At 36.1% G+C, this 11,768-nt stretch overlaps 1 long non-coding RNA gene across 1 annotated transcript; it reads left to right on the plus strand.

Moving 5' to 3' along the window:
• Positions 1–10,767: 10,767 nt before the first annotated feature.
• LOC118484111 lies at positions 10,768–11,471 on the plus strand. The gene is made up of 3 exons (XR_004872744.1): positions 10,768–10,961; positions 11,093–11,216; positions 11,313–11,471. It is a non-coding gene; the product is annotated as an uncharacterized LOC118484111 (long non-coding RNA).
• Positions 11,472–11,768: the final 297 nt, after the last annotated feature.

The following is an 11,768-nucleotide window of genomic DNA, read 5'->3' on the forward strand; positions in this document are numbered from 1 at the left end:
TAAGGATGTAGCTAAGAGCTAAATTAAATAAACAAAAAAATTGTAATTAGTTGGTTGAGGGTAGACCCGTTCTCTCACACTGTCCTTTGCTTGGCTCGTAATGGTTTTGCGTTGCCTTTGTTGCAGGTGAAGCGGTGACGTGAAGACTTTCACATCTTCACTAAACATGGTCCTAATAAAAAGTACAAGCATCGTTGACCAATGAAAAAAGTACGTATGTAGCTAATTAAATTAAACAATCTTCTTATAAATTTAGAAAACATTTTTTACTTTGCTAATACTATGCGAATTGCTTAAATAGGGTTACAATTGCGTCCAAGTATGATTTTGTTGTAAATATTGATGGCGTGCTGGGATTTCTACATTTTTGGTTTTTAAAGTTATAATGCTAACAAAACGTGTACTTTTTTTTTGGGTTTGTTGATTAAAAAATTTGTAATTAAGTTGTAAAACTATTTTTTTTTGTATTTGTAGTTGATCAATTTTTTTACGGAAATTTTATTTACTAAATAAAGACATGATGTACCAAGGATTACATTTTTTATATACAATAATAATAGAATAAAACCAATTGAATAGTAAACTATTTATGAATAGTAAAACTTTAAATTAATAACAAAATACCAAAAACATAGAACTTAATAATTCTTTTATAGCAACAGAAAATGGTAAAAATAAAAGGCAAATTGGAAAATAATAATCTCAGCATTTTGAAATTGGCCAATAATAATCCCAAGTCAGGAAATAGCCAATAATAATCTCACCTCGTCCATTTTTGGAAAATAATACTCCAAATGCTGAAGTGGCACTTTTGTCGTTTAGTGACTGTGGAGTATTATTTTCCAAAAATTGACGAGGTGAGATTATTATTGGCTATTTCCTGACTTTGGATTATTATTGGCCAATTTCAAAATACTGGGATTATTATTTTCCAATTTGCCTAATAAAAATAACATTACGGAACTTACAGTTTTTTTCATAAACCAGAAAATGAAAAAAAAAATAAAGTTTATAAATATTAAATTAAATAATATAGTTGTCACCTTTGAAATTTTAACCAAGGTCCCCAAAACTCAACATGTTATGTTTATTGTTGTCATGAGGCATGTCTTCAAACGTATTAATCATTGAGGTCAATATAGTAATTTCCTCTTAAGTCTTACCTAATAGTTCACCACTATAAAGCAACAATACTTATCACCGATTTTCCTAACTTTCAATTCGTATTCTGCAAATCAAATTGTTTCAAGTGGATAAAAGTTTGATCCATGGATTTAGAATATATTTTTTTTTGTTGATATCGATTTACGTATCCTGATGTTAATCCTGATGTTAAATTTTTCGATCATGATTTCCCTGTTTAATTCTTACGGCATAAATTTAAATTAATTTTGAATAAGGATGGCCAAAATACACGAGCCAACTAACGCAAACGAGACACAAATGAGACGTAGATGGAGCTCGAAAAGCGGTGAAGGCCACCTTAGAAACCGGTCGGAAAGAAGGTAGATGAATGGTGTAGATGTCCGAGTTGTCCATACTAGCCAAGTCAGGAGTGCCATGGGAATTAGCTCCAGTGTCCAGATTCCAAGTGGTGTATGAGTCCGCTTCTTAAAATTTTTAGAATTGCGTTTTCAATGTGAACTCATGAGAAGCGGTCGATCGAGCATATGCACGTGCCAAACTCAACCATACATCCCGAGTGGTTTCTCCTTGGATGTGTTGAAACGAGGACTCGGAAACCGTTGAGATGATAATCATGTGAACGTGAGCATCGTTGGCAATCCAGTTTGTGAAATTAGGATTTGTGGTTGTAGCATTCTCGGTTGAAATTTTTTCTTCTGGGCAAGGTAGAGTGTTGTCAATGTAACAATATAAGGCATTAGCTTTCAAAAACGGTTCCATCATAGCTTTCCAATAACCATAGTTGTTAGGGTTGAGATTAAACGCAAACTTATGTGAATTATGTGATGTTCGTTCTTGAATGTTGAAAGCAGTAATTGTTGTCATACTAAAAAGCGATTGAATTAATACCTGAAACTTACGATTGAAGGCTGTTCTGTTGAAGGCTGTTGGCTGGAAAAAGCAGTAATTGCTCGGTTGTTGATTTCGGCATGAATAGTTGTTTAGGGTTTACAAGTTGATTGGCTCCGATATCATATCAACTCATGATTTCATTCGTTAATTAAAACAAAGGATGCAAAAGGTTTATATATATCCTACAAGTTACAATAGTAGCCCACTAAAATATGATAATTAACATTTGTTTAATAACGAACAATCAATTTTTTATTTCTCTTTCTCTCATTACTATATACATGTGTGTGTGTTTTAATTAATGTAGTTTCAATTTGGTTCACACGATGTTTCTACTGAACATGATGTTGACGGATTAGAAGAACTAGATAGGACGGTAATAAAAAATGTTGGTGCATCCGTCTGTCGTCTGCGTCTTGTATCGAGTCTTGTATAGATTGTATTAGATCAGGGCACGAAAAACGAGAAAATGAGATTAGTGGAGATTCCGCTTGAAATGACCTAAGTCACTTTCAAGCGAAATCACCAAAGTCTTGATTCCGCTCGAGTAGTACTTGCTGGTTTCGCTTGAATTGTTACATGTTAATTCCGCTTGAAATGTAATGTTCAAGTTCAAGCGGAATCAGGGCCCTATAAATAGGGGTGTCCAAGCGAAATCACATAAGTTGTTGTTCCGGTTTGCAACGTAGTGCTGCCGAAGTGTCGTCACGTTGTAAAAGTCAATTTTATCAATCAAATCGACAGTTTATAGTGTATTCTTGCTGAATTGACCTCAGTTTGTCTGTTTCCGTCGTTCAAACTGAGTAAAACTTTTATGATCGACTCGTTCAGGTCTGAAAACGATCCTACAAGTGGTATCAGAGCTCAGGAAGAAGAGTTCTTGCCAATTCAGCTGCAAATTCTGTTTCTACACCATTCTTTTTCGAAATTCAAAATTTTTCATGGTTAAAATCAACAAATTTTCATATATGTTGTGCGTAATCATGTTTTAAGCAATCCTTGAAAGTTTCAACTTAAAATTCGATCTAAAACAATCAATTCGTAATGTCGCTTCAAAAACAGCGTGAAATGATGACGTCATCAGTGCTTCAAGCGAAATCATGTCGTTGATTCCGCTTGAAATCCTAGTTTCCGCTTGAAAGTTCTAGTTAATTCCGCTTGGATTTGATATTTCGCTTGAGTTTTTGGAGTGATTCCGCTCGAACACGTAATTTCGCTTGAGAATACTACTTGATTTTGCTTCAACCAGTATTCCGCTTGAAATATTTGACTTGATTCCGCTTCAGCTGGTATTTCGCTTGAAAGATTCTTGTTGTTTCCGCTTGAATAGTGATCTCGCTTGAAAATTCATAGTGATTCCGCTTCAAAGACTTATTTCACTTGAAAAGACAGTTTTTGAAATTTCTTGAAATCCGAAACATGGACGAGGAATTTTATAATGCATTCGCTACTCCAGTTACCCCGATCAGTCTTGCACAGAATACGATGTTAGAAAACGAAACAGGAACTATGCAAAAACCTCCTAAACTAATGAACATTGAAGAGTATAAGGGTTGGGAAGGTCGCTTTGAGAACTGGGTACAAGCGAACTCTTTAGATGCTTGGGAATGTGTTGAAACAAAGTATGTGAGACCGATGAATGACGATGAAGAGGTGATTGCTATCAAGGATATGAGTGCAGATGATAAAAGAAAATACAAAAATGAGAAAATGATGCTAAGTTTGCTACAACAAGTTGTGAAAGAAGATATCATGGTCTTATTGCAACATAACGGAAGTTCTTATTCAATTTGGAAAGCTCTAAGATCAAAGTTTGTTGGTAGTCAGGAAATGATCAAGAACACGAAATCACTTCTGAAGAAAGAATTTGATTTGTTTCGAGGTTTGAAGAATGAGAGCACAAAGCAGATTATCAAAAGATACTGCAATTTGTTGGTAAACATGAGGAGGGTAAGCATCAACAAAGACAATGAGGAGTTGATTGAAAAATTAGCTGATGCATTGCCACATGAAACATGGGGAGCATATTTGATGATGCTCAGAAACAAGAAAGGATTTAACACGCTAACTTTGAGTAAATTCATTGAAAAATTGGAAGCTCAGGAGATGGAACAGATAAAAATTTCCAGAATGAAAGTGTTTGATGGTGAACAAGTCATCGAATTGTACTACAAAGCAGGGTTAAATGATAAAACAACCAACTTGTCACCAAAAGTTGAAACTGCTTTCAACGCAAAGAATTCATCTGGAAGTTCATCAAAAGGATCAAACAGCAACACAAGTTTCTCATCATTTCCATCATTTGATCCAAATGTTTCAACAACAAGAAATGGCAAAAAGCTTCAGTGCAACATTGTGTTGAATATTGAAAATGATCAGGAATATTCTGAGGAGTTAGCAAAAAGCCATATGTCTTTATTAGGAACTGTTTTAGAATCTTATGGTAGTTTTGTTGCAGGTCGAATCGGAAATCCAATGCTTACTAAGGAGGATTACGACCAGATCGATGCTGAAGAAATAGAGTTGATGGACATAAAATGGTGCTTAGCTAGTGTGTTGAGGAGAGCTGAGAAATTCAAGCAAATCACAGGAAGAGATGATCTTCGTGAGGCGAATGTTTCTACTTTGGGTTTTGACAAATCTAAAGTCACTTGTTTTCGTTGCAGGGAGAAAGGACACTTCAAGAGGGAGTGCACTAACCGAGAAGCAAGTGGAGCTCAAAATCCGTTCAACAACAATGATTACTACCGGAAGGCCATTTACCATCAAGTTGCTCAACAACCAACTTAGCATCAGGCACAAACTACACATGGAAGAAATGTGATTGATGATTCGTCAAAAAGAGCTTGTGTAGTAAATGAAGATGAGAAGAAGCCATCAACAGGATTCAACTGGGATAAATATATTCCATCTGATGGTAAAGCATGTGTGATTGATCAAGATGATGAAAAATTACCTGAAGGTTTTAGCTGGGAGAATTTCACTTGGGATGATTATGCTCCTAACAAAGCTCCAGTTCACACAGCTTTTGTTGCCAGAGTTGAAGAAGATAGTGATGATGATACGGAATACTATGCTAAACATATGAGAGATCATTTGAAAATGCTGGCTGAAAGCAACAGTGAAGATGAGAAAGCTAAGCAGAAAAAGAAAAAGGTCAAGACACCGGTCAGCAGTGATGATGAAACTCCGGTGGTTCGAAGAAAAGTGAAAGAAATTCCAAAGTTCAAGATCAATGAAGATGTTATTGCAAAGGAGATTCCTGTATTGTGAAACCTGTGAGATCATGAAGAAGAAAAATAGTGAGTTGGTCAACAACAACATGAACAAGTTGAAGGAATCGTATGATGTGCTCAACAAAGCAATGAACATGTACAATGATTCCAATGAAGAGCAAGCAACAGCAATGAAGACACTTCAAGGAGCTTTCATGATCAAACAGAAAGTTGTGAACAACTACATCGAGAAATGTGCTGCTCTTGAACAGAAATTGGAGTTGCAAAGAATTGAGACTGAGAGAGTAAATCGTTTGTTGAAAAGTTACTCATGTACTTCTTATGTCATTGACAGAATCTATCCAACTGTTGAAGGCATGAAGGCATTTGAAGAAGATGAAGCAACAGAAGAGCAAACTGAAGAAAAGACTCCTGAGAAGAAAGTTGAAAAGAAGAAAGACACAAAGAAAAGGACTGACAAAAAGGATTTTGGTAAGAAACAAGGCGTCAGTTACAACAAGTGTCCACCTCCACTGGAAAATGTATATTTGCCCAGAAATCTGAATCTGAAAGAGTCCAAAAAGCAACGAACTTGCAATGGGAGTCAGAGTCCTCAGTCAATTTGCCAGAAAATATTGATGTCACGTTTACATCGTCTGACACTGATCAACAATCTCAATTGATGAAGAAAGTGGTGGATCATGTGTTGGATAACGATGAAACTGAGGAGTCAAAGTCTGAGTCCAGCATTCCGAATCAAACAGAAAAACAGGGCAAACGGGTTTATGATAAAGAATTCCTGTTATCAAAATCTAACTTGAATGATGAAACATTTAAAGTGGCTTATACTTTGAATGATTCGGACAAATTGTATTCTGATGAGGAATTTCCAATAAGAGGTGTCAAAACTAAAATGATAAACAAGGTTTTCAAACTAACAGAAATTAATATTTCTGAAATAAAAGATTTAAATCTTAAAGATAAACCTTAAAAATACACCTCAAGAGTGCAGCAAAGATTAAACAAGAAAAAGGGTTACAGTTCTGGTTCTGGTCTTCAAAAGAAACCAAACCATAATGGTAATTTCAAAAAGAAATTTTAAAGGTTTAGGTTTTACTCCAACAGAAAAATAGAAAAATGAAAAATATCTTCGAGATTTTAAATCAAAGTTGACATTTGTTTCAGGTACATCTTCTGAAGAAGAAAAATAAAAGATATTCAGAAAGCAGTCGAACAAAGAGTTCCTTGCAAAGAAGCAAGATGAAATGAAGACTGTGAATCAGAAGAAGAAAACTCAAACCTGTTTCAAGTGTGGAAAAACTGGTCACATTGCCTGGAATTGTACACAGGCAATTCAATCCAAACAGGGAGTTTATAAATTGAAAGAAAAAGTGATCGAGTTTGAACCGCCGATTGACATAACCAAACTTCTAAAAAATTCAAAATTTGAAATTGGTGAATGTTCAAAAAAGTTTTACAAAAAGAAAGCTAAATCTGACAACCAGAAATGGGTTGTTAAGAAGTCTGTTGAGAGTTCTAGCGATGATTCTGATAAGTCAAAATCAGAGGAGCTATCTTCTGGTGATAAATCTGATTCCACAAAATCAGAGGAGCCACAGGTTGAGGAAAATGGAGAAAAATCAGTTCCGACTGTGGATGATGATTATTTTCCACCACTGCGGGCTGAAAATTTTAAGAAGAAAATTGGTAAAGTTGAGATTTCAAACCAATTTTATTTTGATAAAAGGGAATTTGATGTTAAAAAGGCCTTTAACCCCAAAGTAAAACATATCTTTGGAAAAATGATTGACCGAAAAGTCAAAGGGGTTAAAGAGTTATATGAAAAGAAGTTGGGAGGAAAGAAACCGAGTGTTGGTGACTCAGTAACACCCAAGGCTGGTCAGGCTTGGGTGGATATTTTCTTTGAATAAAAAACCTGACTTGCCGGAGTTCCCAGGTTGGTAAGAGTGGAACATGAATCGGCATCATTCTTTATATTTGAATTGTTTTATATACAAGTGGTACAGAGGTTGGTTCTTAAAATGATTAATCAAGGTCATTAAGTTGAACTTGATGTAATCTCACACAAGAGGTTGAAAAGCAATATGATGATCTCCAAACCTACAAGTGGTTTTAACAAAACTTATTTTCCGGAAAAACCATTATGATTAAAACAAACTTAAGTGTTTTGAAATCTTAATGGAAAAATAGTTTGTTGAAAGGGGGAGTTCTGATTGTTTATGCCAAGAGGATGGCGAATTGAAGCTTGAAACATCAGTCGTCATATTTCTGTACAGTTTGTTTTCAAATTTCTTTAAATGTGTTTGCATTTTAGGGGGAGTAAAAATTCCAGAAAACCCAAAAATATTAGAAAATTTGAAGAAACCAAAAACATGATAAAATCAAAAATGAGTTTTGTGTATAAAAGAGGAAATGATAGTACATCAGTGGACTATCACAACATGCTAAAGATATGTAAAGTAAAAATGTGATAAACAATCTCACTAATGATGTGCCAGTAGGTTTTTATACATTTAATAGATTGTAACAAGATTTAAACCTAAATTCAAACTTGCTTATATCGTGGGAAAACATTTCTTGGATATATAGGTAACCCCCGAAAGCTTGTTTGAAAGGTCCCTCTTTCTGAGATACTAGGTCTTTATACTCAGTGATATCTGGGGTATTATCTCAGGACTTCTGATTTTGCGGAAACAATGGCCTAGTCCCCGTATAATACTTTGCAAAATGCTTGAAATATAGCGCCGCCCTCAGCAAAATGATGAAACAATAAAATTGATAATCATTTCTATTGAAGAAAACATCCTCTAAAGGGGACACACCTAAAATCGAGCCGCCATCTCTCTGCTGAACGGAAGTTCTGACCTGAGCTCTCACGGTTTCGCATCTAACCCCTTTACAGATATCATTTGTGGTATATTCACCTGTAAGACTGAATATTGGGATCTGGATACAGGAGTATATTCAAGTAGTGGGACACGCGAATAAGTTTAAGTTCTTAATTCACTAATTCGTATCTCAGAACAATTGAACTTTGTGTGAAAATTTAAGTGGATCAGCATACTGACAATCTAGGTGAATTGTTTAGAACTTAAAATGAAATGAAGCTTAACGGTGTCGGTGATTTGTCTTATAAACTGATATGATCCTCATACACAAACTCACAAAAAATTTTATTTGTAAATATTTCTTTATTGCATTTTTTGTATTCAAAAATCCCAAAAAGATTTTAGTGTGTTTTAGCATAAATTTTGAACAATTCAAAAAGATTTTTGTCAACTGGTGATGGAAAGCAGATGTTCAAAATCTCAAGTGCTAAACATGATGAACAGGTTTGGGAAGTTTGTGTTTATAAAGTTTTAACAATCTATCTTACAAGTGGTCATCATAATGTTTGAAAAAGATATTATTCTTGCAAGTGATTCATCAGAAAATCTAAATGTTAAATCATTCTATGATTTATTCTACAAGTGGTGTCTTAGAGTACAAATCTTTTATCATAAAATTTATGTTTGTGGTAGAGATTATGCAGGTTTGACAGGTTCAATTCTTAGCAAGAGCATAAGCCAGGCAACGATCCCAGCTGATTGAAAGGGGGAGTTTGTAATAGCTAGGTTATGTTTCTGGAAACCTGTGATCCACGCAAGCTGATGATGAATTCAAGGAATCAAGAGATCTGATCAAGAGAAGATAGAGTCAGATTCTGATTCTAAGATGGTTGCTGCTAACAAGTTTAAGTAATCAACATCCGAGGGAAGGAGTTTGTTGGTGATGATAGAAAGAAAAGAGAGAAGATTTGAGGATGCTTACAACGTAAGATACTTCAAAGAGAAGCCCAAAGGCTGATAAAGACTGAAGATGCAAAGACTCGACACTGAAGACTCCGTCAACATCCGAGTAGGAGTTTGTTTGGGCATCCGTCTGTCGTCTGCGTCTTGTATCGAGTCTTGTATAGATTGTATTAGATCAGGGCACAAAAAACGAGAAAATGAGATTAGTGGAGATTCCGCTCGAAATGACCTAAGTCACTTTCAAGCGAAATCACCAAAGTCTTGATTCCGCTCGAGTAGTACTTGCTGGTTTCGCTTGAATTGTTACATGTTAATTCCGCTTGAAATGTAATGTTCAAGTTCGAGCGGAATCAGGGCCCTATAAATAGGGGTGTCCAAACGAAATCACATAAGTTGTTCCGGTTTGCAACGTAGTGCGGCCGAAGTGTCGTCACTCTGTAAAAGTCAATTTTATCAATAAAATCGACAGTTTATAGTGTATTCTTGCTGAATTGACCTCAGTTTGTCTGTTTCCGCCGTTCAAACCGAGTAAAACTCTTCTGATCGACTCGTCCGGGTCTGAAAACGATCCTACAAAAAATCCAAATGTGTGTGTGAGTGTTTATGTACCAAATTTTTGAAAACTTGTTTGTTAAATAATATAGTTTTCCGAACACGAGGTTCATATTGACCAACCTCAAGCTCCAATGTTGTCAAAGCAAAATATACTGGAGGCCTTGTGGAAGATCCAGAATTTGCGAATTGCCTTTGAAGTTAACAAAAAAGACGGAATTAACCCTGACTTAACGGAGAAAAATGGATGGAGTTAACGAACCGGATGAAACTGACAATATTTCAAACCTTTTAGATCCAGACGCAGAAAAACAAATCTTTTGACGAAAGTCACAAAATTGGCCAAACCTCATGAACAAAAAAGGCAATTTACTCTTTATTTTTTTTGTGTTTTTTAGATGTTTTGTTGTTAATCTTACATCTTAAATTGGGTTGTCCATTAAAATTGTTGCCATTTAACAGTGAAGTGAAGTAAAAGTTTTGAAGGCATGAATCAAGTATTAAGGTTTCTCTTGATATTATGAACTAAGTACCAATGAATCAAGTAGTAAAGAGTTTTGTCAAGGTGGTTTTGTTTGGTAGTGAAGATATGAAGAAAATTGAGTTGGGTTACATTTAGAAGATTTCAAGATTCCAGTTAAAAACAGGTTAAATAAGGTCAGTTGTTTTGGATTTTACTGTTGGTTGAGTTTTTTTTGTTTAACTGTGTGTGCAGGGAGCCACAGAGGTTTGTTGATCCAGCCGATGCAGCAGAAGCGAAATACCAGATGGGTGGTCAGGTTTTTCAAGGGAGAAAGCCGACGGTTATTTTTGCTGAGGAGAATCGGAAGAAACCGGCTGATATGAGATCAAGAGAACGCAGGCTAGTATATTTGAATTATTATTACCTAGGGCTGCAAACGAACCGAATGAACACGAAGAAGGCCTTGTTCGTGTTCGTTTGTTAAGGAAAATATATATGTCCTCATGATCTTTTCATGAACACTAACCGAACGCGATTTTCTATTCGTGTTTACATGTTTTAGTTATTTTCATGCATCCCATGTTTCCATGTTTTGCTACACGTTCCTTAGATTCAGTTTTCTATTCATGTATTTAAGAACCATCTTGTGTTAATAAGAAAAGTAGAGAAAATTGTTCCAGGTTTTGTGTTTCTTTTCTTATCTAATTCTTGGAGTCTAACCTGCTCGAAGGGTCCTATCTTAGGAGAGTGGTTATCTCGAATCAACCTCTAACATCTAACTAAACGAACAAAATTTCGTGTTTGTGTCCGTTCATGTTTTAAACGAACGAAACAAACAAAACTTCCCGCAAAACGGTTCACGAACTGTTCGCTTAACGTTAGGTTTGTTTGCAGCCCGGTTATTAGCTTTTGTTTACATTCGTTGTTTAGATATTGAAGCCTGCGGTATAGGCAGCGGCAGGCTCTTGGTTACATGCTAATTGATTTTTTTTATATGAATAATGGTCTTGCAGAGGCGGAAGGGGACCGCAGACGATTGCCACCGCGTCACTACTCTCCACCTCCACGCTATGCGAGATCTCGGTCTCGTGGCCGTGAGTATTCACCTCCTCCCACGAGAAGGCATCATCAATCTAGGTATGTGTTTGATTGTTTGATTCTCCTGTTTGGCTTTCTTGTCGTTGTGAAAAAACGTTTCGAAGTATTTATTATTTATACTTTTGAATTATATAGGTTGTTTTCACCTCGAGGAAAAAGGTATAGTAGAGAATGATTGTATTCACGCTCACCGGTAAGAGCGCGCTCTGCACCTTACAATGGGGGGTCTAGGAGTCCTAGTCGAAGTCCCGTCAGAGACAGGTCTCCTCCACCCTATAATAATGGTTCAAGGAGCCCAAGCCAAAGCCCTGAAAGAGAGGAACGGTACCCATCGGGCCGAAGCCCAATTCGAAGTCCAAGTCGAAGCAGGAGCAGGAGCAGAAGAAACCCTGATCCCCATGAGTATGCGAGAGCCAAACCAAAGCGAGATGCTTCACTTAGCCCTTGAGTAAGAGTCGGCACCCAGAGTGATACGGGTGTGGAACTGCTGTTGTGTTTTTAGATTTTCGACATGATTTCACTTTGTTCAGGTGTTGGTTGTGGCCGTCTTGGTGTTGTTGTCACCTTTTAGTTTTCGAGTATTTTTGTGAT

The sequence above is a fragment of the Helianthus annuus genome, chromosome 11, assembly GCF_002127325.2.
Source record: "Helianthus annuus cultivar XRQ/B chromosome 11, HanXRQr2.0-SUNRISE, whole genome shotgun sequence".
Lineage (NCBI taxonomy): Eukaryota > Viridiplantae > Streptophyta > Magnoliopsida > Asterales > Asteraceae > Helianthus > Helianthus annuus.